Source organism: Taudactylus pleione, unplaced genomic scaffold (genome assembly GCF_031769625.1).
Source record: "Taudactylus pleione unplaced genomic scaffold, aTauple2 ptg000296l, whole genome shotgun sequence".
Taxonomy (NCBI): Eukaryota; Metazoa; Chordata; class Amphibia; order Anura; family Myobatrachidae; genus Taudactylus; species Taudactylus pleione.
Genome location: NW_028284698.1, coordinates 3,644,265 through 3,671,881, shown reverse-complemented (window position 1 = coordinate 3,671,881; position 27,617 = coordinate 3,644,265). Strand labels below are relative to the sequence as shown.

The 27,617-nt window shown below is 41.5% G+C and overlaps 1 protein-coding gene across 2 annotated transcripts in view; it reads left to right on the top strand.

Annotated features, from left to right (window-relative positions):
- IL1RAPL2 (interleukin 1 receptor accessory protein like 2) overlaps positions 1-27,617 on the top strand; it is a 1,136,349-nt gene that overhangs the window by 420,665 nt on the left and 688,067 nt on the right. The gene's annotated exons all lie outside the window — the stretch shown is intronic.

Below are 27,617 nucleotides of genomic sequence, written 5' to 3'. Positions count from 1 at the left end.
ACTTTTCAAAACAAATGCAGAGCAGCACATTTAACATATAAAGTTATAACAGATATGACTAAGCAACAATTTTTAAGGTTTTTTCAGGTTTTGAATGGTTAACACCACCAAATGTATACAAGACCAATCAAATAAGTGAACTATTTTTATTTCTTAATAAATTATGATCTTCAGTTGCTCAAATAAGTAAAATGAGCTGAATTTCTGTTTCAATTAAAACTCTTTATTTTGATCCCGTTCCACCTAGGATATCTTCTGGTTACAAGCTAAGGGGCTAATTCTGTTGCACGCAATGCTGAATGCAGATTCCCACATGCTCAGGACCCGTTCTGCGAATGTGCAGAACAGGTCCTGTGTCATTGTACGCAGCTCCTTCTATGCCTCTGCCTGTTTGGCAGGCAGAGACATTTAAGGGGCAGAGAGGGGGGGTCCGGTGTTCCCGAAAAAATGGCGTGTCCACCCCATTTTCTGGAAGTGTCAAGGCCATGGGCTGCATCCACGGATGCAGTTTCCTGGCCTCGCAAGCCGGCCAGCCTGAGTAAGCTGAGGCTTGCTATTAGAGAAGGAAGTCCACTAGGGCTTGTGGGAGCTGAGATCCTACCACAGGGTCTCGTCCCAAGCCCGATGGCTGAGATAATCGTGACCATATCCAGGCCGCTCGCACAAGCTGTGGGTGGTCACCCACAGCTTTGCGAGCGGGCTGGAGGAGGAGAAATAAAAAACGCCCTGATTCAGAGCTAGCACTCGCCAGCAGCGAGCGGCTCTGAATCAGGCACTAAGTACGCTAAATGTTAACAAATTATGTGAATTCTTAAGATAAAACATTTTAATTACATTGAGCAATATAATGTAATTGTTTAAAAAGCCTATAATTGTTTATGGTCAATCAAACCATTTAATTTCATGTTAACTTCTATGCACTTCCCTCTTTGTAGTGGTATGTAAATGCATGTAGGGCACAGTTGTAAAGTTGTTTAAAAGATCAATTCAGTGATTCATTTAATAAATTAGAATTGCAGTCCCATATGAGTTGTTTCAAAAGCCAATTAGAAATTACTGACAAGCTTTAATTAAAATGGAATGTGAAGGTAGCGTAAAATTTTACTAGGGGGAACCATAAAACCCAAATTTATATATTAATTCCACAAATTTATTTTCCAATTATAAGCTATGTGGTCCAACACATTGTTCAACGATACCAAACTTTAATTCACTTTAACAAGAGACAAATTGAAATACCATTGATTTATTATAATTTATGTTGAATGATTTGCAACTTTCCATATTTAACGAACCAAAGCATACATTAAGATTTTTTCCTGAATGAAAGGGAATGTAGCAGTATCCACAAATATATTTTATATTGTTTTCTATACAGTTGCAGAACAAAATATGAAAATATACCTACACATGAAATTCAGTTAATGGAAAAATAGCAAAATATTGTCCCAGGTGGTGATGTTATGTAAAAAAAAAATTAATTGAGTAACAATGTGTAGTCTGCTCACTTCATTTTATGTATAAGCATAGTATAAGTGTAAAAGTTTCAGTAAGTGACTGTATAAAATAAATAAGTAAAGTAGCTAGAAAATGGAATAAAATATAATCAATTAAAGAAATTTCAACTTACAGTATCATTTTCATTCAACAAAAGATTAAAATAATTTAGTTTTTTCAATACCTTGTTGTTTTAGTCCAGAATCTTTACAGTGTTCTTAAAATGCTCTTGATGATCTTAAAAAAAAGTATTTTGAAGTGTAAACAATTGTTTAAAAAGTGACTTTTGGGATAGTACCCTCCCTTAACCTGATGTTGCCAAGAATACTTTATTTATTTAACATGGACTGGTCCTCCACATCCATAGATAAAGAAAAGCTGTCAGGGAGGTATTTCTCAATATGGCTCCCAATCATACATACACTAACTCCTGAACTGAAAACAGCTCTTAAATGTAATTTTCAATGGACAACTTAGTACAAATTAAGCAGTTATAGAAGGACAGGCACCTTTCTAATACAATGGAAATTGCAAATGTCAATGGTTTGAACAGTTCTGTATGTATTTTTTCTTACTGACTCATGGATATATGTTTCTAAATATGTTGACCGTTAGTTATAATTGCCAAATAAGACACTATTACTCCAGTTGATAAGTGGAGTTGTTTAATTATAATACAACAGGTTATCACAGTGTCATATGTTTCTTTAATGAAAAATGTATGTAATAACCTTATACTGTTCAAAAAGAATTCTGTAGCAATGTAATACTTTGAATTTATGTCAATCAATAAAAATAAAATTAAAAAAATGACTTTTGAAGGTTTTTTTTATAGTTTCTTAACTAAAACTATTTTCCCCAAAAAACTTATCAGTGCTTTTGAAGAGAAATAACATTTTAAAAAAAGTATATTTGATTAACAGTTTTTTTATGTTTTTAAATATGAAAATATTGATGTACAAAAATATCTTCAATGAGAAGACTTTTTTCTAAAGTCCAAAACGTTGTTTATATTTCTGTTTACCCCATTTCTCTTTTCAGTAATTTCTATTTTTTTTAAAGTGCAAGTCATGGTGGTAGAGTAATGTAAAACCCTTGAATTAGGTAGTGCATAACAAAAAAATAAAGAGAATGTTATTTTTTTTATTTACCTAATATGGAGTTACTGTTACACCAGAGTAATTTAGCTCCATTTTTGAATAATCCTGTGTTCAGGCAAAATATTATTATATTTTACATTTTTTATATATAAGTTGAAATGATAGTTTCCACAGTGAGCAACAACATTTCTAGCTTACAAGATACCTGATAATTACTTTTGTTATGATATTTCAAATGTGTGGCTTATATTTTGTGTGCAGTCAAAATTAAAAGAGATATTTGGTTTTCATAAATGCATACATAAACTGAGGTAGCAAAAAAAAAGCCTTCAATGAATCAATCTGATCCACACCCTGTTAATTAGAATACTTAAATATTATTATTTAATTTCTATACGGCAGCAACTTTAAAGGTTTAGGAGAGGCTCTTATGAATTTAAAGTGAATGTGCAGGTACAGTATCGTAAGAAGTAAGTTGATGAACTGCAGGTACAGGAGTGACAGTGCTGTACAAACATAGTCGGTAGAAGGAATAAGCACTGTATTATCTCTTTTCTATTTTTCTGAAATAAATACACAAATACTGTAAATTATATATTTTTTCTTTGTCATTCAGCATCTCACCTATACAGTACAGTATATTACCAACCTCTGTACGTTCCCCTAGCTATCACTCAACATCAAGAGTTATTCTATGCTGTCTCCCTGGAGTATATCAAGGGTAGACCAAATTCTTATTTCATCGGTCTTCCAATTTAGGCTTTCTTATGGCTCAGCATTCTGGCTCGTCTCTTACGTAGAACTGTCATATGCGCAACATTTCTTCACCTTTGCTTGAGACTTACTGGGTTCCAAAGACTCCCTCTTGCAAAACGAGCAGTTAGTTTGGTGAGTCTCCATTCCATCTGTTGTCTTCACTAGTGTCAAATATAGTGCATACAGCATCTCAATGCTAGAAGACAGTCATGGCTAAATTGGGGGAGCATGATCTTAATCTCAAACACATGGTATGACACCACTGATATGTGTGTCAACCACCAGGGGACTACAGGAGAGAGCCAGGCATCTTTATAAACTCAATAATCTCACTGTACACCTTTGGTCCCGGGGGGGGGGGGGTTGTATTTCCCATCCCACAGGTTGTCACCTGCACTCATGCATCAAAGGAGTGATTCATTATTATCATTATTATTATTATTATTATCATTTATCATTTATTTATATGACGCCACAAATGTTCCGCAGTGCCTTACACAGTACATAAACAAGTTGTAGACAAGCAACTTACAGAACAATACAATACAGGACCAGGACATGGATAGTATATATTGCTACATTAGTGACCATATCACCCAGATAAGCAACAGAGCATAAGCAGCCAAGTGTTAGGTGCCCTAGTGGTGAGTAAGAAGTAGATGAAACTAAAGTAGGGAGAAGCACAAGAGGGTAGAGGGCCCTGCTCGTAAGAGCTTACATTCTAAAAGTCAAGCGATCACATCACTACACGTTTGGTGCCAGAGGTGAGCAGCTGGTGATTTCAGCATCTATCTGGTTAGGCTTTTTAAACTACCTTGCTGAGCTCATCTTTATTTCTTTGTACATGAGGGAATATGATGATGTCTGAGTGGGTGCCAGAGGGCAGTATGGAATTAATTTGCATTCTATCTGTGAGTGATACTAAGGGCCATATTAAATTAGGTGTGAAAAATTGCATTTGGCAAAAAGCATTCGCCAATGCAAAGTTTTTGCGCATACTGTATGTGCGTATCGCGCTTTCCAATAGCCAGTGTGCTCACATGTGCAAAAACTCTAGACAGAAACCGACAAAAAAGTTTTCACCATCTCAGAGGCAGGTGATAAAATGTGCAAAATCTCTTCAATTGGCTAAAGATGTGGGGAGTTGGCTCAGAATCCTTTGGTAACCCCCCCCCCCCCCCCTAATGACTAGTTAGGCAAAAAAAAATTACCTTAATACCCCCTAATAATATGTCATTTTCAGAGTGAAAATTTTAAAAGTGTTGGAAAATGGGTTTAAAGTACTGGGGCAGGTATTTTTTTTTGGAGGGGGGGGAGACTGTATGGATGGGACAGGTATTTTTAGGATTACAGGTGGCTGCAGCAGGTGTATTTTTAAAACTGCACTTTATAGACACAAAAATATGCTAGCACCCATTTTAATGACCCCCAATTTAAATACAGCAATTATTTTGACAAAGAAATTGCTTTATATAATTTTTCCACACTTATGCAAATATGCATATAACAGCCATTTGATTCACTTTAAGAACCCAAAATACTTTTATTAGGGCTATTAATACACTTCTATTTTGATTTCCTCTGTCAGTTAGGCTTTTTATGGGGTCCAGACTGATTTCCCCAAAATGTGCTGTACTTTTTGCTAGTTTTACCATGCGCAATTATCGCACGTATGGTTGTTTGCGTGTTTTGCAATTGGATAGGGCAAATAGCGGGAGCGCGCATTGAGAGTACGCAAAAAGATTGCATCAAAACTGGTGAATATGGCGATAACTTTGCCATGCGAACGCTTTTCACCCCCAAAAAAATCTGTGTACTGGATGGATGCTTAAAGGAGCATAGTGTGTTAATATTTATTTGGGGGCACAGGAGTGTTCTTAGTCCTTTCTTTCTGAAGGACTATATGTAAGCATATACATTATAAATGTGTCATAATGTTGAATATGAAAATGTATCTCTGTTAAAGCCTCATGTTGTGGAGGTGAAACATGTCGGAGAATTATTAGCACTCTGTAATTTTTTTATATAAATCGTTTCCTGTGAGGATTACCCCTGTTTGTTCTGGGGGTCATAAGCATCTGTGCATCTTTCAGCGCACTTCGGTATGAGACGGGTATGAGAGGTGCCACAGCTGTGAACGACAGTGGAGCATTTCAATCCAAGTGGCCACCTGTATATTCACAGGACTTGGGATATCGGTATACAGCCGGACAGGGGCGTAACAATGGCCTCCGCGGTGGCTTGGTGGGCGCGGTGGCTTGGGGGCAATGTATATGCTGATTCCATGCGGTCTAGTAGTCCGCATGGAATCTGCTGAAAATGTCCTTCCAAAAATGGCCGCCGCCTATGAGGAGACAGATGCTAGAGGTCCTACTTGATTGCGAACATCTGTCAGGGAAGCACAGCGGGCATGGTGTTACCCGGTAGTGCTGGGAACGTTGACGCCACCAGGAGAAGATGCAGAAAGCTGCATCTTCTGCGGTGAAACCCCTGACAACAAGCATGAGGCCCTTTACAATGAGCATGAAACCCCTGACAACAAGCATGGAACCCCTGACAACAAACATGGAAACCCATAACATGAAACCCCGACAATGAGCATGGAACCCAGAGCATAAATCCTCTGACAACGAGCAGGTAATTTAAAAGTAATTAGAAGTCTTAATGTGGGGCACAAAATAGTGCCAGGGGAATAACTGTATGTGGCATAATGTGTAATGGGCATTACAGTGTGTGGCATAATGTGTAATTGGCATTAAGGTGTGTGGCATTGGCCAAGGAGTATTACGGTGTGTGGCATAATGTGTAATGGGCATTACGGTGTGTGGGATAATGTGTAATGAGCATTTCTGTGTGTGGCATATTGTGTAATGGGCATTACAGTGTGTGGCATAATGTGTAATGGGCATGAGGTGTGTGACATAATGTGTAAGGGACATTACGGTGTGTGGCATAATATGTAAGGGGTATTACTATAAGGAGGAGCAATTACAAATAATGTAAACTGTCTATGAGGGGTGGGGGAGCATTTTTAACTGTTCGCACTGGGAGCAAAGGGCCTGATTCAGAGCCGGACGCTATTTGCGCTCGCTCATTCAGAAAAAGGGGCCGGCTATTTAAATTGAGGTCTCGCTCTTTGCGGTCTGTTGACTCCACTATGTCTAAACGAGCTAACAAAATATGCGCTCGCTATTTTTAAAAAAACGCTCCCTGGCCGCTCGCATCCTACGTCATCTCCGCTATTTATTAGATTAATCGAGTACATCGAAAGGCGTATGAACTGCTCGCAGTGCTTGTGGTAGCATTTTCCTACTGCAATCATGCGAGCAGTTCAGGCTAAGAGACAACCAAGTGACGTGGTCGATGACGCTGCTTTGTTAATTATGCACACCCTTAAAACGCCCGTTTTGACCGTTTGGCACGCCTGCGTTCCGATCTCCACTCCACATTTTCAAGCACCTTCCCCTGTTACCACCCACAAACGCCTCATTCTGTCACTCAAATTAGCAGGCATTCGCTATTTTGCGAGCACACAATTTCCTACCGCAATGACTGGTTCGCGCATGCGTATTACAACCCATACGCATGTGCAGTTGTGTGAACATCGCTCGGAGCGAACGAGCGGCCGCTTTCGAGCGGCTCTGAATCAGGCCCAAAATTTCCTCGAAACGGTCCTGTATTAGTTTGACCAAAATGCCATGGGAAGGGAGGGCAGAAACTTATCTGGCAGGGGGAAGCTAAATTTATAGTTACGCCACTGCAGCCGGAGCTTCTGGTAATAAAGTACCCATTCATCATTCGTTAGTCTGAGACTCAGCTCATAATATAACACAATATGGGACTTGTAGTTCCTTACCTCACAAGATATTTGTTTGGTTAACTATTTTGATGACTCTATTGGAATCCTGAGGATATTAATTGGCTTCTATATTGAAAAATAGTTTTGGCAGCCTGCTATACTTTGAAAGCGGTATCAACCCTATTAATTACTTCAACTGTGATTTTCTTATGTGACTATGTATTTGTAGTGATCATTGCATATGTTTACATGTATGATACATATTAATTAAATTGTTTAATTTATAAATAGTATGTCTCGACATCCTATTTCTGCCATACCAATCAATGTGGTACTGTTTATGAGCGCTGTTCCCTATACATTCTTTTGTGACTGATTTTATTTGTTCAATTTTATTCACAAATCTATTATTGGAACTAGCTGCTATTTCTGTGTATTTTATTAATCTATTACATTGGAAAGTGTTTCCTTGGTTCTGATATTTTAAGGAGATATATATATATATATATATATATATATATATATATATATATATTAGGGGTGTGCACCGGCCACTTTTCGTGTTTTGTTTTTGGATCTGGATCTTTCTTCGTGTTTTGGATCTGGATTGGTTTTGCCAAAACCACCCTTCCGTGTTTTGGGTTCTGGGTTTTGTGTCTTGGATCTGTATTTTTTGTAAAAAAAAGTATAAAAACAGCTTAAATCACAGAATTTGTGGAATTTTCTGCTCCTATGCAATTATTAACCTCAATAACCTTCATTTCCACTAATTTCCAGTCTATTCTGAACACCTCACACCTCACAATATTGTTTTTATGGCCAAAAAATTGCACCGAGGTAGCTGGATGACTATGCTAAGCAACACGAGTGGGCGGCACAAACACGTGACCCATCTAGGAGTGACACTGCAGTGGCAGACAGGATGGCAGTTTGAAAAACTAGGCCCCAAACAGTACATACTGCAAAGAAAAAAAAGAGGTGCAAGATGGAATTGTCCTTGGGCCCTCCCACCCACCCTTATGTTGTATAAATAGGACATGCACACTTCCAATCATTTCAGCGCCAGGGTCTGCCACATGACTGTGGCTGAAATGATTGGTTCGTTTGGGCCCCCACAAAACAAGCTGGCAATTAATGTGTCCCTGCACAAACTGGCTCTACGGAGGCAAGATGTTGTCCTCATCCTCCTCATCCACCGATTCCTTGGATACAACAGGAAAAAGGGATTTAGGTGTCCCTGGACTGCTTACGGTCTTAGCCAAAGTTTCTGAACTTGACAGTAACTTTTTATGAACGCGCTGCAGGTGCCGTATAAGGGAGGATGTTCCTAGGTGGTTAACGTCCCTACCCCTACTTATTTCACCTTTACATATGGTACATATAGCAAGACAGTTGTTGTCCGGATTTGGATAGAAATATTGCCAGACCAAAGAGGTGGAATGTTTGGTCTTCTGCCCAGGCATGACCGTGATGGGCTTTTTCATCCCACGGACAACAACTGTCTCCCCCGGAGCCTGATTTAAACAAACCACATCACCATCAGAATCCTCCTCGCCAACTTCCTCCTCAGCGCCAGCTACACCAGTATCCTCATTCTGTTGTACTTCAACAGTGACATCTTCAATTTGCATATCAGCAAGTGGACTGTGGGTGCTCCTTTCAGCACTTGCAGGGGGCGTGCAAATGGTGGAAAGAGCCACCTCTTCCTGTCCAGTGCTGGGAAGGTCAGGCATCGCAACCACCACCACACTTGGACTCTCCTTGGGGATTTGTGATATCTTCTTAAAACGCACAGTTCTTCGCTGTGCTTTTGCCAGCTTAACTCTCTTGATTTTTTTAGTGGGAGGAGGGCTTCCATCGTCATGTGAAGCTGAACCACTAGTCATGAACATAGGGAAAGACCTTAGCCATTCCTTGCCACTCCGTGTCGTAAATGGCATATTGGCAAGTTTACGTTTCTCTTCAGATGATTTAAATGTTTTTTTCAAGGTCATTTTCCTGAACTTTGCCATTTGGGATTGTATGTGCCCTCTACTATGACATTGGGCATCGGCCTTGGCAGACGACGTTGATGGCATGTTATCGTCTATGTCATGACTAGTGGCAGCAGCTTCAGCACTAGGAGGAAGTGGTTCTTGATCTTTCTCTATTTTATTTTTATCGGAGAAAGTTTGGTCCTCCATTTATGTTATATCGATTTGATATATACGTGCGGCTAAGGCGCACACAAACACAGAAAATATTTTTTTATTTTTGCTGGAGAGTAGTGCACTTTGTGGGTTACAGCACCCTTTAAGAAATGAGCCAGCCGGCTCTTTACTTATGGGACACAGGCGCACGCTTGGCGCTGCTCCTTTGTTGATGCACGTGTGGCTACTGCGCACACAATTCACAAACACAGAAAAAAATTTTTTATTTGGTTTGGAGTGTACTTTGGGGGTTACAGCACCCTTTAACGGTCAAGCCAGCCGGCCCTTTACTTATGACACAGGCGCACGCTTGGCACTACTTTGTTGATGCACGTGCGGCTACTGCGCACACAATTCACAAACACAGAAAATATTTTTTTATTTGGTTTGGAGTGTACTTTGGGGGTTACAGCACCCTTTGGTCAAGCCAGCCGGCCCTTTACTTATGACACAGGCGCACGCTTGGCACTACTTTGTTGATGCACGTGCAGCTACTGCGCACACAATTCACAAACACAGAAAATATTTTTTAATTTGGTTTGGACTGGAGTGTACTTTGGGGGTTACAGCACCCTTTAACGGTCAAGCCAGCCGGCCCTTTACTTATGACACAGGCGCACGCTTGGCACTACTTTGTTGATGCACGTGCGGCTACTGCGCACACAATTCACAAACACAGAAATTTTATTTTTTTTTTAGCACTTGGGGGGAGCACCCCTGACGGACAGAGCACCCCCTGGACAACACTACAGCACCCCTTTAGGACTGGGACACTGCACAGGACGTTGGAGTGGACACAGCCCCTATGGACAACTGACTGCACAACACAGTCCAGCCAGCCCCTATGGACTTTGAAGTAGTGGACACAGCCCCTATTGACAACAGCAGCACAGCACAACACAGCCAGCCCCTATGGACTTTGAAGTAGTGGACACAGCCCCTATGGACAACAGCAGCACAGCGCAGCACAGCACAGCACATCACAACACTACTCTGCACTACACTACACTACACAGCCCAGCCAGCCCTAACTCCCACCCTCCCTCTTCACTGTCCACAGCCGAGTGAAAAAATGGCACCGACGCGGGTACCTTATATAGGATCCAAAACCCGCGAGACCCGGAAGGCGGGATGATGACGTTTTGCCTCGATTTCAGATCCGAGTCAGGCGGAAAAGTCGAGCCTGACTCGGATCGGCCTCGGCACGGAGGGGCTCGGGGGGGGTTCGGATTTCAGAAATCCTAACCCGCTCACCCTTAATATATATATATGTATATATATATATATTTATATATTTCTCCCTAACTTAGCGCTAAGGAATATATTTGTGTGGTTTAGTTTGAGAACATATGTTGCATTAGGGCCCCCATCTTAATCTGGATTTGTTGGGGGGAAGTTTTACAGGGGACAGGAGCTGGAAATATGTTACTACAGAATTGAGGGTTAAATGTGTTACCACAGAGGTGAGGGAAGCAAATTGTGTTTTGAGGGAGGGCATGACTTGCTTCCTATGTGACTTGACCACATCCACGACATATAGTGGTTATGCCCCTCTGGCGGTGCCCTGCTGTGTCATCAATTCTGTGGGGTATATTTTATAAAGTGCAGGTTTATAGAAATGTAGATGTTGCCAATAGCAACCAAGTCAGATCCCAGCTATTATCTTCTAGGAGATGCTAGATAAATCATATGTACAATCTGATTGGTTGCTATGGGCAACACCTCCACTTCTATAAACCCGCACTTTAGTAAATATACCTCTATGTTTTATTGCAGCCCCTTCAAATGAATACTATCTCCCGCTGTGGCCCTTCTTAAAAAAAAAAGGTTGTGCACCCATGATCTACATACAGTGAGAGCAGAGCCACCATACCACCTATACTGAGACGGGATGTAGTTAATTTACCGTTGGCCAGGTTGCCAGCCGTCGGAATCCCGACCCGAGACTAAAAATAGGCGTTGAAATTCTGACGCCTATCTTTAGCCTGACAACGAAATCCCGACAGCCTGCGTCCCGAACGAAGGTAAATTAGTTTTAGGGGCCCCAGGTGGAGATTATGGTTAGGCACTCCCCCCCGGGGAGAGTTAGGCTTCGAGTAAGGGGGTTAGGCTTAGGCACCCCCAGAGGAATGTTAGGTTTAGGGTGCAGGAAAGGGGGGTTAGGGATAGGTATCACCGTGGGGAGGTAAGGGTTAGGCACCAGCAGTCAACTAAAAACCTTTTGAGTATTAAGAAAATGTTGCTGAGGTTTTAACTTTTTTTTAAGAGAAAGGAGAGGGTATAAAAAGGGAAGGAGCTGGAAAACAGGAAATGGAAAAAGGGAACTCAGAATAGAGCCCTAATGGTGCATACACACGTAGCGATTTAAGAACGATTTGAACGATAACTATATCGTTACCGTTATCCATCAAATCGTCCTTTTTCCTTTTAAATGGTCCCTATCAACTTACCTTCAGCCAGCGATGCGCGAGCACGTATGGGCGATAGCGATATCGTCCATCGTCTCTGCATACTATAGGGGTCGTTATAGTTGCTGGCAGATTAGATGATCTATAAAGATCATACAACACACCAGGGAGGGTGCAGTATGATCTGCCAGTGATATTGTATCGCTTGCAGATCACTACGTATGTCCTTGTACAGGGGAATTGTCAAATTGGGGAAGGAAATCCTGCCACTGATTGGTACTAATTGGGACAATGACCTTGAAATAGGTTGATATAGAAAAGCTCCTATATATCGGAATTTAATTTAGGATGAAAATCTCGATTCTCAAAGCACTCTAACAGTCCAGGTTTTAAAGATATCCATGCTTGACCACAGATGACTTAATTAGTACCTCAGTCACTTTGATTTAACCACCTGTGCTCAACCATGGATATCTGTAAAACCTGAACTGTTGGGGAGCCCTGAGGACCACGTTTGGAAACCTCTGGAATAGACCCAAGTTCATACACCTCAATAGACCAATATCTATAGAACCATAGTGGAAATTAAGATGCTGTAGAAGCGTCATTAGACAGTTGTCTGTAGAGACACCAAGTTGCATCATCAAATAATGTCAGCTTGAATTGTAATTTCCAACAGGGGACCACAGATAGAGCCCACTTGTGAAGGATAACTTTTTTCTCCATAGTTAATATAACCGTGAGGAGTCGAGGCACTTCACCCTCGATCCAATCACCGGAACTATTCTGCTCACCAACACTGCATCCAGCTCTCACAAAAAAGTCTTTAAACACTATAAACATTATTATAAATGTATAAACTGATTTTTGTATTATTAAAGGTGCCACTGCTTCAAGCGCTCCTTTTCTTTTAGTTCAGTGTTACTAATATATGAGCTGCTAAAGATATTAGTGTGGTCACTATTTACACTTTGGGATTAGGAGTCTGAGTCATAGACTGAAGAGTCTGCAGACTGGCAAAGTATACAGTCTGCATGAGATGGTTAGTGCACTATAATAAATGTGTACCACCACTCCATAAGCACATTTGTAAAGTACTGGTCCTGCCCTGCATGGTCTGGCTACGTCCTATTTACAGGCTGACTGTGCATCCTGTAACACTGTGCATGCAATTGTGGCCCCGGCCCCAACCATTGGTTTCCTCAGTGATTATCTAAACAATGGCTGGCTGAGCATCATGGGAGAGTCCTAGAGCAACAAAACAGATGCTTCTCTTTGGCCTGTTAAATATATTTTTGTATTTGTACCATAGTGTATATTATTCAGTATGTGTCAGAGGAGGTCATTTGTGTAAACCATTTCAATCCTGTACATTAGCTAATAATATTATAGAACTTGTTACAAGTCTTTAAACGTAGTTAGCAATCTCTGTTGATTAGGTATGCACATGTTTATGACTGACAGACTCGTTATCGATATTGGTTAAGCATTGTGTTCATGTTATTGGAATTCATCTACAATAATTACTCACTATATTGATTTTTGGTGCTGTAGAAGAAAGGGTTCGCTGGCTGTGTCAGCACATCAACCTGAAGCCTTACTAAAGGCATTTCATACTACAAGCTAATGAGTCAAGTGTACATGTGAAGTAATGTCAGAAATGACACATTGGCCCTCATTCAGAGCCGCTCGTTAGCGGCAGTACGCTCGTTCCGAGCGATGTTTGCACATCTGCGCATGCGTACGCTTTTTAGTACGCATGCGCGAACCAGTCAGTGCGGCCGAAAATCGTTTGTACGCTATATAGCGAGTGCCTGCTATTTTGAGTGACAGAATGAGGCGTATGTGGGTGGTAACAGGGGAAGGTGCTTGAAAATGGGGAGTGGAGATCCGAACGCAGGCGTGCTTAAAGGTCAAAACGGGCGTTTTATGGGTGTGTATATTTAAAACAGCAGCGTCAATGACCACGTCACTGGGTTATTTTATAGCCAGAACTGCTCGCAAATTTGTGGTAGCAAACACCAACCACAAGAATAGCGAGCAGTTCATACGCTGGTCGATGTACTCGATTAATCTAATAAATAGCGGACATGACGTATGGTGCGAGCGGCCAGGGGGCGTTTTTAACAAATAAACGAGCGTATGTTTTGCTCGTTCGTTCAGACTTAGAGGTGTGAACAGACTGCAATGTGCGTACGGATCATTTGAATAGCCACCCCTTGTTTTTAAACGAACGACCGCAAATAGCGACCGGCTCTGAATGAGGGCCATTGTCTGATATGGTAATGACCCATTTCCTGAAGCACTGTTAAACATTTTCCTACTGTACCTTTTATGTTCCCTTTTTTTCCCTTTATTCCATGTGTGCTCTTGTTTTGTCTTTGCTTCAGGGTGATCTTATATGTACAAGTCGAGTCTCCCAAATCCAAATATTCCGAAATACGGAATATTCCGAAATACGGAATATTTTTAGCATGACTGAGATAGTGAAACCTTTGATTTTTGATGGTTCAATGTACACAAACTTTATTTAATGCACAAAATTATTAAACTAAAGTATAAAATGACCTATAGGCTGTGTGTATAAGGTGTATATGACATATAAATTAATTTCATGTATCTACACAAACTTTGTTTGAGCCACAAAATTATTGAAAATATTATATAAAATTACCTTCAGGCTGTGTGTATAAGGTGTATATGAATCATAAATGCATTCTGTGTTTAGATTTGGGCCATATTCCTAAGACATTTCAATATGGTATGCAATTATTCCAAAATACGGAATATTCCGATATCCAAAATACCCTTGGTCCCAAGCATTTTGGATATGGGAGACTCAACCTGTATTTAAATGACTATAGTTAATTCTTCCACTGTGTTGTGTGTGTTACTTTGATTTACAGCCACCTGTACCACCATGCCACCCTTAAATACCAGCAGTTATCTTTTCATATATATAAAGAAATAAAATATAAATATATTATATTAATCATTTTAATGCCAGGTGTGTGTTTTCTTACCAGGTGTGTGTGTACATTTCTTTCACAATAATAGCTTCACTCAAAGTGAAATATATAAATAAATGGGTGTGTACAGAATAATCCAACTTCTCAGTGTGCCCCTCCAGGAGAGTTGCTGGGGGGAGTATGGGGCCAAAAATTGAATCATCGTCATCTGCTGTACAGTGCTGTGATTCATTCACATTCTGCAGGAGGCGGGACCACAATGTGATTTGCCACAAAACATGTCATCATACCCCTGGACTGGTAGGCTAGTTTTCTTTCCCCAGATAATGTTGGAGAACTCCCCAAAATGTCTGAGTTGGCCAGTCATTCCAGGAGAATAGGCAAATATGATCTATTTGCTTATTCTGTAAAGTCTAACACTGTACAGATAGATTAAAGATTAATTACACCCTGAATTCTTTATCCAAATAGGAAGTGCATTGAGTCACTTTAGTTTATAAGCACTGCTATGAGTTCAGAAAATCTCTCCAAGAGGAGAAGATCTCCTGCTTGCCCTTAATCCCATCAAGGAAATGGCTGGCTCTAGACCAAGTGGAGCCCACGGGCCCTTAACACTAAATTTGGTAATTATGCTCCTTAGTATGAACATTCATTCTGTAATAAGTACAGTTATATTTACCCACAGTATAATCTAATTTATTTGATCATGCTGTGTTATAAATAGTTAAAATAAAAACATTGCTGGTACAAATGTATGTGCCTGATTCAGAGTAGTAAGCAACCTAATGGTATGTGTACTACTTTGGTTGTAAGAGACCTGCCATGCACAGCATCTGTACCGCACATGTACAGGTCTCCCTCTGCGAGATCTCTAGCAGTTCCCAGTAGCCGCTGCCTGATTGACAGGCTGTTGCTGTTTGTGCTAAGCACGTTCCCGTGGTGGTCAAAATGTGGACTAGGGGTGATGTGAGGACACGCCCCTTCCATTAGGCCACACCCTAAATTCAAGCTTCATAATGTTAGGAGGTATGCTACTGTATGCCTATTTTGTCAGAACTGTGCTTGGGTGTGAAGATCTCTTCATTCTCAAGCAGAGGTTAATTTATGGAGAAAGGAAATTTAGTTTATCTACATTTTGTTCAGCCCCTTCCTGAAAAGAGCATCTTAACCACTGAACTGGCTAATATTTCTTTCCAAAAACTGCTGAGATATATATTTTTTTAATGATTGAAGTAAGTCCTGAACATCTATTTATAACTTATCCACACAATTTATGAAAAAATATATAATTAATTTTTTTTAGCAATACCATTTGTCTTAAAAATAGCAACTTTTAAGGTATACTGTGCATGAACTTGAACTTTGAACACTGTTTTGGATAATTGGACATCCCTAATCGAAGGTCCTGTGTTAATATTCTTGATCAATATGGTATCACCACAATCAAAATGATTCTTGAAATTAGCCATCAGTGTCATCGTTAACAGCAAATACTGTATGGATTTTTTTCTCTCTCAATATATTGAAATATTGATATGCATTACATATCGGGACACACAGGGGAACTGAGGCTCTGATATGGTTATATGTTCCTGGTGGCTGGGTATTCAGTGGGGGCAGCGCTGGGCTTACATTTTCCTGGGGCAGTTCCTCTCTGTAGTCGCTGGATATATACTGGGATGTGCGCTACTTTGATTGCATTTCCCCAGCACTGATCAGCACACATTGGGGGGTGGGTTGGGTACAGGATCCCGGTGGTCGGGATGCTGACGGCCAGAATACTTACAGCGGCATCCCCACATTCAGTATCCCGACACCTAAAAGTAAGTATACTAACCCATAACCCACCTTTCCCGCATCCTAACCCCCCCTCGCAGCCTAACCCTAACCCTCCTCCGCAGCCTAATCCTAACTCTCCGTATAATCCCTAACCCTAATACTGTAGAGATGCCGGCGGTCAGAATTCAGCGCTGGTATTCTGAGCACTGGTATCCCGACCAGCGGGGTGGTAACTACATCCCATTGGGGGAGCTTCTGGTGGTGCAGAAAGGCATTTTCTTATTGCAATATTCGGCAAGAATAACATTTCTTATTCTTCACATAGCAAATGTTAAAGTTTAGTCCGTGACCTATAATTTAAAGTATACCAAATACGTGAACTTTATTGGAAGTTTTGTGTACCTCCCCAGGGCCGCTACTAGGGGGGAGCTGGAGGTGCACGTGTGCCGGTGCCGCTGCACCCGCCGCCAGTGTCCTCCAGCCCAGCTCCAGAGGGAGGCTCCGAGTCGGACTCCCGTTGAGATTTTATTACCAGCAGGTGCCCGGCTCCTTCCCTGCAGCGCCGCAGTAGCCGGAGGCTGGAGTTCCCTCCTGAACTCCAGCTTCCGGCTCTCCCCACGGCCCAGTCACTATGGGAGAGACATCATGACGTCTTTCCCATAGTTCCGAGGAGCAGCCGGGCAGACCGGACGGCGGTGGATGCAGGAGCAGGTTTAGGGTAAGAATCTTTTTTTTGTGTAAGCGGCACTGCAGGGGCATTACCATGTGGGCACTACAGGGGCATTACCATATGGGCACTACAGTGGCATGACTATATGGGCACTACCGTGGCTTGACTATATGGGCACTACAGGGGCATTACTATGGGTCATTACCATATGGTCACTACAGGGTCATTACTATGGGGGCAAACCATATGGGTACTACATGGGCATTACAATATGAGAACTACGGGGGCCCTACAGGGGCATTACTATGGGAGCATTACCATATGGGCACTCCAAGGGCATTACCATATGGGCACTACTATGGGGGCATTACCATATGGGGACTACTACTGGGGCATTACTATATGGACACTACTACAGGGGCATTACTATATTGGTTAAGAAACACAGAAAGAAATGGGCACAGTAGTTATAAGGTGAAAGATGAAAATATAAAAGACAGCAGCTCAACGAAAAAAGAGGTGGCTAACCGCTAAAATTATGGAACCAAAAAAAACAAATTATTGGGAGTGCAATAGATTCAAATAAAAAGCATATTTATTAATAGGAGTATTCTCTAAAATGTATCTCTAAACCATGTCAATGGGCACGATTCAATTCAGCGCGATGTAAATAGCGCCGGGAGATAGCTCCCGGAGCTATTCAATTCATCGCGCTGTTAGGTCGGGGAAGGCTCGTTATCGCGCCTTGAACAGGGTGTTTAGGCGTGATAACGGGCATTCCCCGACCTAACTTCCCGGCGCGAGGCTGTTTTCCCGGTGCTAAGGGCAGAAAACAGCCTCGCGCCGGGACTTTTGTCGGATTTCTTCTCTCATCCCTGGAGGGATGAGAGAAGAAATCATTAGTCGGACTTGTCAGCGTGGTGTATTGAATAGCTCCGGGAGCTCACTCCCGGAGCTATTTACATAGCGCTGAATAGAATCGAGCCCAATGAATAGATAAATAAATCAGGTCAAACTGGCAACATGTTAGTTTGTCACAATAGAAGTCAGAAACATGAAATAAAACAATGAATATGTAAATAAAATTGCAGATATAAAAAGTCACTTGTAGATTTTAATGAGTGGACCTTGCTAAAATACACACGTGGTAATTAGCTGAGTATTGGTTTAAAATGAATTTGATATGGATTGTCATTTATATCTTCGTCTATGTTCTAAAAACCTAATGTGTAGACTTCGAGTGGTTCTACCAACATATTGGACCCCACATTTGCATTGTATCATATAGATCACATACTGTGATCTACAATTAAGAAATCTAGTGACATCAAAACTTTCATGTGTATTAAAGGAAGTGAATTTCGTCCAATTCTCCACATATTGACATGTGATACATTTATCATGACCACATTTAAAAAAAACCTTAGGTTTAGGTGGTAACCAATTTGAAGATACTGCAGTGCTTGTGCTGGTAAAAAAAACTTGGAGCTAGTTTTTGTTTAAGATTCATTGCTCTCCTAAACACTACTTTTCCGTTCTGTGGAAGGGATGAGCTTAGAAAATTATCATACTGTAAAATGGTAGAATTTCTATGAATAATTTCAGTTATTTTATTCGCCGCTGAATTATATTGTGTAATGAATGACAATGTTCTGTCAGTTACTTTTGATTGTGAATCATTAATTTTTGTCTTTTCAGTTATTTTAGAATTATTTTTTTGTAGAAGAGTAGATCTTTGACAGTCTGTACTTCGTTTAAGGCTTTATCCAGAATATGTTTAGGATAGCCTTTATTGATAAATGCTGAGTACATATCTTTACTTTGTTTAGTGAATGCTAAATCTGTTGAACAGTTCCTCCTCAACCGGAGGAATTGACCTTTGGGTATATTGTTTTTCCACGGTCTGATGTGACTGCTATTATAACGAAGGTAGTTCTGACAGTCTACTTCCTTAATGTATGTAGTTGACCGGAGTTTACCAGCAGACATTAATATCTAAAAAATTGATTGTTTCATAGTCAAAGCTATGAATAAACTACAACCCAAAAGTGTTCTTATTCAAGTGTATAACGAAATCAGTGAGTGCATTAACAGTCCCATCCCAGATGATAAAACAGGATATCAGTTATCCATGCTTTCCACATAGTGGAGGATCATAAACATGGATACATAGGCCCTTATTCAATTTGAGGCGAAAAGTCCAGACTTTTCGCCTGCTGGACTTTTCGCCTCCGTCGCCTGTTTTACATGCGGAAAAGTATCGCGCGCGTGCCCACTATTCCCCATATTCAATTCCAAAGTCGGCGAAATCGGGAACAGGCGAAACTTGGATCAGCGAAAAAATGGGAATTTTCGGGAAATAATTGTAGGATCCCCACTAAAGATGTCCAGGCCTCAGGGATCACTATGGGTACCCCCGTTTTTGCAGAAGAAAGTCGGCTTTTTAAAGAGATGCGGCAGGTGGTTATTTTTCCCGACATTGAAGAAGTGATGCAGAAGAGCACTTAGGTTTTTTTTTCATTTTAAAATTGGTCCCATCAAGTTTGGAGTACATGAAAATGGGGGTAAGCATATTTTTAAGTCCCTAAAGGTAATTTTTTAAATTCCTCAAAAATACACCTGCCGCTACTCTGCGCAATGAAAAAAACACTTGCCACATACTTGGGGACCCCACCACAATTAATTTCGTTAGTTTAGCATTTTGTTTTCACTTTTTTTTTTTTTCACCCCAAAATGTGAAATAATTTTTTGGGGTGACCCGATTTTTTTTTTGGCACATTTCATTTTAAGGGGGCATTCCCAATGGTGCAGGCTATTTTTTTTAAGCCTGCACCCCTAAACCCCAAATCTGCACTTTTTTTCACCTGCTATTGATAATTGAAAAATTATCCCTGTTTTTTTAAAATGACCTTTCACCCCATTTACAAAAAAAGGGGGATTTTTGGGATATATGCCTGGGACCCCCCTAAAGATGTCCAGACATGGGGGATCACTATGGGTACCCCCATAGTAATCTATTTACTGCAACACACCTATCCCATAGATGAGCGCTAGCTATATTGAGTTCTCTATATGCATAATCTGGGAGAGTGGTGACCTCCATAGCAGTAGCAGCTCCCAACCAATTCCCTAACCATCCAGATAAGCGCACTGTAAAATCTTTAACCCTTGAGTATAATATATATATCTGTGTGTGCTTGATGGTGTTAATATAATGTGTGTCGAAATGGTATTAATATTATGTGCTTGTCTAATCATATTACTATTGTGTGTGATGGTAATAATATAATTTGTATGTGTGGGGGGTTATATTGATGTAATTTGAGGGTGTTATTTGTCTGATATAGGGGCTTTTGTATTAATAATTGCGGCAATGCCACAATTATTAACAGTCCATATTGCGATGGACTTTTCTTCTTGAACAAAATTTCCCTTTCTATGTACTAAATACAATTTGCAAGGACAGCGGTGGCGATAACCACTGTCCAGGGTGAGTTAGATCCCTGTCTCATCGGTGGAGTCTTTCACATTCCAGAAAGACTCCACTGGGGGAATCTGACACTACGCATGCGCACAGTGTCAGCTTCCAGAGTTTGCCAGGGGATGCAGGAGAGGGATCAATGGATCATAAGATCCCTCTCCTACGAATTTGCCTCCATAGGCGCAAAGCTAACGTTTTACGCCAACCAAAGATAGAGAGAACCAACAAGGCCAAACTTGGTACATGGGCAGCACAGATGGTGTAATGGTTAGCATTACTGCCCCACAGAGGTCTTGGGTACAATTCCCACCACGGCTCTAACTGTGTGGAGTTTGTATATTCTCCCTGTGCTTGCATGGGTTTCCTCCCTGTACTCCGGTTTCCTCCCACATTTAAAAAATTAGGGCCATAACTAGGGGTGTGCGAGCAGTGCCACTGCACAGAATGAAGGGCCCTGTGGACTGCACCATCACCTTGCATCTGGATAGCAAGGTGCCTGGATATAAATAAAAATAAATAACCCTAGTGTGTATGTGTCTGTGGTAGGGAACATAGATTGTAGGTTTCACTGGGACAGGGATTGATGTGAATGGCTAAATATTCTTTGTAAAGTGCTGTGGAAAAACTGTTAAGAAATAATAATTAGGGGTCAGATTGATAATAATTGGGACTGTGGTCTGCTGCGCTAATTAAAGTAGCCTTCTGTAATATCTCCGACCAGGGGCGGAACTACCGGCGGTGCATACGGTGCACTGCACTGGGGCCCACCGCAATATAGGTGTCCACACTGCCTGTATGGCAGGCTGCAGTGCAGCTGCTTGCCGGGCAGTCATCAAGGCTGTGACTGACCCAGCCGGCAGCTACACGCAGGGGACCGGAGCACAGTGCAGTCAGGCTCAGCACTGCAGTGCACTACTGGGTAATAAATCCCAGTAGTCTCTGCAGTGGGGTCAGAGGAACATGTGCTGAGCTCTGATTGGAGGAGCCCATCACATGCTGCTTTAAAGCTGCTTCCAGGAGTTTCCCGGGCTGGTTTTTCATCCCAATCTGGCCATGCCAGGAAGTCACCCACACACTAGTTACATGTGGTCTCTCTTTGGGGCCCATTTATCAAGGAGTTTTATCATACACAATGAGTTTTAAAACTTGTTATGTATGATAATAGTGCTCAAGCCAATCAGATCCCAACTGACATCTGTTTGAAAAATGACAGATGGGAGCTGATTGGCTGGAGCACCAGGGGTGTATTTATAATGGGTGCAGGGAGTGCGGGGCACACAGGCCCCTGGATACAGGGGGGGCCCGCACCGCACACAAGTCCCACGTCGGTGCAGGTGCCTGCGCTGTAAAAAATGGCTGGAAAATGGCCACCGCTGCCATTTTCCCTTTGTTTGCGCATGCACAGTACAAGGAAAATGTCTGCTGCGCCCATTTTCCCGCTGACCTGCGCATGCGCTATAGACTCTGGCCACACTCTAGTGCCCAGAATCTGTCAGTGCGGCGCTGGCAGCGCACTGCTCAGTGCGCTGCCGGCCGCAGGACAGAGAGGAGGGGGCAGATGACGGAGATTGCACACGGGCCCCCTCTTCTCTAGAAACGCCCCTGTGGAGCACCATTTATCATACACAACGGGTTTTAAAATTCTTTGCGTATAATAAAACTTGTTGATAAATAGGCCCCTTTATCTGTAGATTGCAAACAAAACATAAATGTATATTAAATTAATACAGTATACCTATTTCCCATTATTGCACTCTGATGGGATAAATATGATATCTTATATTGTATAGTGATGGGATAAGGGCCAGACGCACAGTATTCATTTCTCATTGCAGAAGGCATATATAAATAACACTGTCACTTAACCTGAAGGGTATACAGATAATACCTAATTCACATCACTAGCAATCTATTATTTATGAAATAATACTCTTTGGACAAGATGTATAATTTGCTTAACAGTTCTTGTAACGTGTACACTTGACAGTTGATCTACAATTGTTTCTGTAACAAAGCCAGAGGTAGATGCTAAGTTATCCACATTAACAGAGAGAACATTATTGTTCAGTTGTGATAATCATATAAGATGACTCTCTTATTAATTGTGAACAAGCCTGTGAGAACTGAAGATTAACCGTCCCCTACAGGCTTTGCACATTCTGTTTGTAGCACTGTACTGTACATACTCCGGAATAACAGGAGAGTAATGGCAGCAATGTCAGATGAGCATATTAATGTATCTGTAAGATTTCCATCCATGCTTACCAACTCTCCTTGATTGTCAGGAAGACTCCCTGAAATAGTAGCAATCTCCCTGTCTCCCTGAAGAGTCTATCAATCTCCCTGATTGCACCTTATCCCCATTATGAAGCTGTTATTTAAAAAAAAAGTGATATATACATTCAAATGGTATCAAAGTGTGTTTTCATCAACAAAGATATCTTGCTAACCACTTTGTGGCTCATTTACATTAGGATGTAAGTCAGGTTCATGACACACCTCTCAGATGTAGCAGTACACGCCCACTTTACCGCTGCGCTCATAGGTGTTGCTTCACAATCTCCCTGAAATGTTTTTTCAAAAGTAGGCAAGTATGTTTCCTTCTGTTCCTCACAGGATTTTCTTGATACATGGATCCAGGACTCATGGACTTTCACACACATTTTAGGCTTTCAGTATCACTTTCACCTCGCATTATTTTAATGATCAGTTAAGACATCACATTCCTGGGAATCACCATTATTGATGTGTTCTCTCTTTAATACTGTAGATGCTATTATACACTGCATGTCATTGCAACTTTTTTCACATTTGTATAATCACATTTGTAAAGGAAATGCCTGAAAAAGAGGAAAATAAAATAGCGAAATATAAAATACAACATTGCCTTCTATTTCCTGCAGTATCTGAAAAGATCTACACCTATTAGTTTTATCCTTAATAGATGGTGCTATGTCTTTGGCAAAGTTTGTACCACATAAGTCAATCTAGGAAACTGTCCCTCTAGCAACTTCACTATATGTTAGAACATAATGGGGTATATTTACTAAATGGCCATTTTTTAAAGCCACCGGTTGTCAGCGGATTTGCCTGCAAAATTTAACATATCATTAATATTAAATGCAATACCAGGCATGTTTTGCATATCATATTGTTGCAGTTTTAAATACTACATACAGAACTCCAAAGATCGGCATCTTTGAAAAGCCGCTGATTAGAAAATATATCCCAATAACTTTGTTTAAATTCCTTTTTATGGCAAAAGAAGAGGAGCAGTGTCACATGAGATCAAGTCACTATGGAGCTTGTCGGTACAGCCAATGGTGTACCATATGTTGTAGCGGAATCAGTATGAGATGCCGGCGCTCGGGATCCTGGCTGTTAGAATCCCGACGCCAGTATCCCGAAAGGGTTAATATACAGACACTTGTTGGCCGGTATGCTAACCGTCCCCCTCTCCCTACCCTAACCCTCCCCTTATAGTGCCTAACCCTAACACCTCGTTCCACGGTGCCTAACCCTAAACCTAACCCCCGCTATCTCCCCGATACTTACCTTTGGTGTCCCGGCGGTTGGGATGCTGGTGCTGGGCTTCTGACCGGCATCAGGATTGCGACGCCGGTAATAGGAGTGGTGGCATCAAGACTGTCGGGATGCCAAACGCATACCGGTGTAGCCAAAGGGGTTATATAGGCACTCCCAAACTTTGACCAAACAGTATGCAGAGTGTAAATTAAAATATGAAAAATATATAAGATGTTTAACATTATCACACCTTAAAAATGCAAGTGTGTAATAAAATTATTTCAACCCTCACAGGAGTGTTTCAAGCTTGTAGAAATGTTGTATCCTGTTTCAAACTTAGGTGTCATCATCTTATTATCAGGATATGATACAGACAATGGAGAAAATCATACTTTACTGAGGATGTAAATTTGTACACTGAGGAGTAAGATTCGCTTTCTGTAGGTAAATTTGTGTATATTCTATTTTGATTCAGTATCTCTCTCATATTGTAGCTCCAGGTGATGTATATTAAATTAGAAAACATCCATAGTGCATACTGTGTGAGACCATTTAGTAAGAAATGGTATTACTTATTCACCTTTCTTTGTAAATATACTTGTAAAATGACACCTCAGTCTGTTCCCCGCGCCACTCCCCCTGCTCTGTTCAGCCCGGCCTCCTCTCTATCTGCTGCTCAGTCACCACTCTACTGCAGTACTATACTCGGGTGAGATTTCTCTCTTTTCACTGAAAAACTCAGATGAGATTGCAAAATCGATTAAACTCACCATTGGCCAAACTCGGAAGAAAAACAGTAAAGTCTAAGGCGCTGGAATGGATGACAATCAAGTATAACAATTAATTAATAACGATGTAGACTAGAAATGGAATTTTGAAAAAAAAAATATTTTTTTTTTCACTCTCTCAGTCTAATTGATTGTTAATATGTATAGATATACTAATAATGAGCAGCAGTTAAACCAATGGTGGCAAACCAATGAGCATACAAAGAGAACAGAAAAAATGGTAACCGCGCTCTAGTAATACAATTAGGCAGCACTGTGTGAAAATTTATATTAATGGATTTAATACATATACATAGACATATAAAAATATAAAAAAACATATATTTCCACAATTGATATACTCAATATCACAATAAAAAATGGTATAATCAAATTCCCATCTAATTAGGTGATGTCAGCTGGTTGCTAAATATTCTTTATGTTGGAATCATAAAGAAGAGTTTTCGTGGGATAGATTCTGGTGTTGTTAGTATTATAAAATCATATGCATTGATATCCACAGAGTCTTGAATATTCCTAAACTGCCAAACTCTGAAGTAATTTTCATCAAAAAAATACAACTCAGGAATTTACTAATAAACAAGATTACAATCTCGGGTGTACTTGTAGCAAACTTGCAGCTAATTAGAAATTTCAAATAGACCACCTCCTGATCTGCGAGTTTGGCAGAAACATACACAGATCAGTGTGATTTGTGTATGTTTCTGCATGTAAACTACCTAAAGTGTTAATTAAAAAAAAAAGACGTAGGGTCCCCTGGCTGTGGCATTACACCCCGGTCGGATTTGAGTCCAGTGCAGGTTTTAAAAATAGGGGAACCCCTACACAATTTTTTTCCCCTATTTCTAAAACCAGGACTGGTCAGCAGCCCAGTGCTGGTTCCTAAAATACGGGGGAACCCTACACATTTTTCCCCTGTATTTTTAGGAACCAGAACAGGCTGAGGTGCCCAGGGCTGGTTATGCTTTTTTACTTGAGTTTTTTTTAATATTAACCCTTTTTTTTATGGTAGAACACAGAAGCAGCTTTCACATGTCTCACTGATATGTGAAGGCTGCTTGTTCGGGAGAGTTTGGCAGAGAGAAGACACTTGCAACTCGGGTGAGTAATCTCTATCTAAACTTGCTACTCGAGTGAGAAAACTGGATCTGCTTCACCATCGGCCAATTCGGTCACAGCGAAACTCACTTCTTAGTAAATTTGAGAGTTTCAGAAGCCTCAAATCACCTGAGTTTCGGCGATGCAAATCGAGTTTAAAAAAACAAACTCGATCAGACTTGATTCTTAGTAAATTTTCACCTTAAGGTCATTGGAATACAGGTACCACGGTCTCTAGGCTGTAATTATAGCAAAAACCAGAAAGGCTTCTATAGCATATTGTGGCTGATTCTGAGTTGGGAGTAAATAATAAAACCCATGCTGCCCTGCAGGTGGGGCAGATTTACAGTGTGCGGAGATTTGGGAGTGGTGTGTCCAAACTCAAATCTAAATTGCAGTGTAATAATAAAGTTGCCCAGAATTTATTGGCTAAATGGAAAAACAGCCAATATTTACCCTGCAATAAAAAACAAATGTATTGGAGAGTGTGGTATGATATATGAATATTCATATTGTTGACATGCAGTGGCGTAACTAGTGTAGTGCCACCAGGGCTCATGCCCTGGGTGCCGTGGGACTGGCGGTGCGCTGCCGGCAACAGTAACGGACCGTCCTAGTTAGCCAGTGTAGTACCGACCGCAGTGAGTGCAGTCAGCACTACACATTTACTTAGGACCGGCGCTAGGCTTCTTTGCGCCCAGCGCTGTCCTGTGCTGCACAGCCGAGCCCCTTCCCTCCCCCTGAGCGCTTACCCAATAGCACCAGGCGGAGGGTGGGAGGCGGGCTCAGGCTAGTGCATTTACACACACATCGCCACCAGCGCGGCGGCGATGTGTCTGTTAATCAGCAGCCAATGAGAGTCAGATAGACTCTCATTTGCTGCTGCTGCGCCCACTGCAAGAGCCGGTCTGGAGCTCACTCGTGAGCTCTGCCTTCCGGCTCCTGCAGTGGGTAATGGGAGAGACGTCATGACGTCTCTCCAATAAAGTAGAGCACGTCAGCCCGGGAGGACTTACGTGCGGATGGCGGAGGGAGCAGTGGCCAGAGCGTGGATTCAGGTAAGTGTATATTTTTTTATTTTATTTACTTGTATTCGTCGTGGGGGGGACTACTACTGGGGGGGACCTCTACTGGGGGCACTACTTGGGGGGACTACTACTGGGTACACTGCTTCAGGGGGTGGACCTCTGCTGGGGGCAACACTGGGGTGGACCTCTACTGGGGGAACCACTGGGGTGGACCTCTACTGGGGGCACTACTGGGGGGGTCTACTACTGGGGGCACTGCATCGGGTTGACCACTACTGGGGGCATTGCATAGGGGGGCTACTACTGGGGGCACTATATAAATGGCACTGCATAGGGGGAGGACTACTACTGGGGGAACTATATAAAGTGCACTGCATAGGGGGACCACTACTGGGGCACTGCATAGGAGGGTCTACTACTGGATGCACTATAAAAGGGGCTCACTACTGGGGGCACAAGGGACATTGCACTAGGGGCACCACTACTGGGGGCACTGTATAAGGAGCACTGGATAGGGGGGATCACTACTG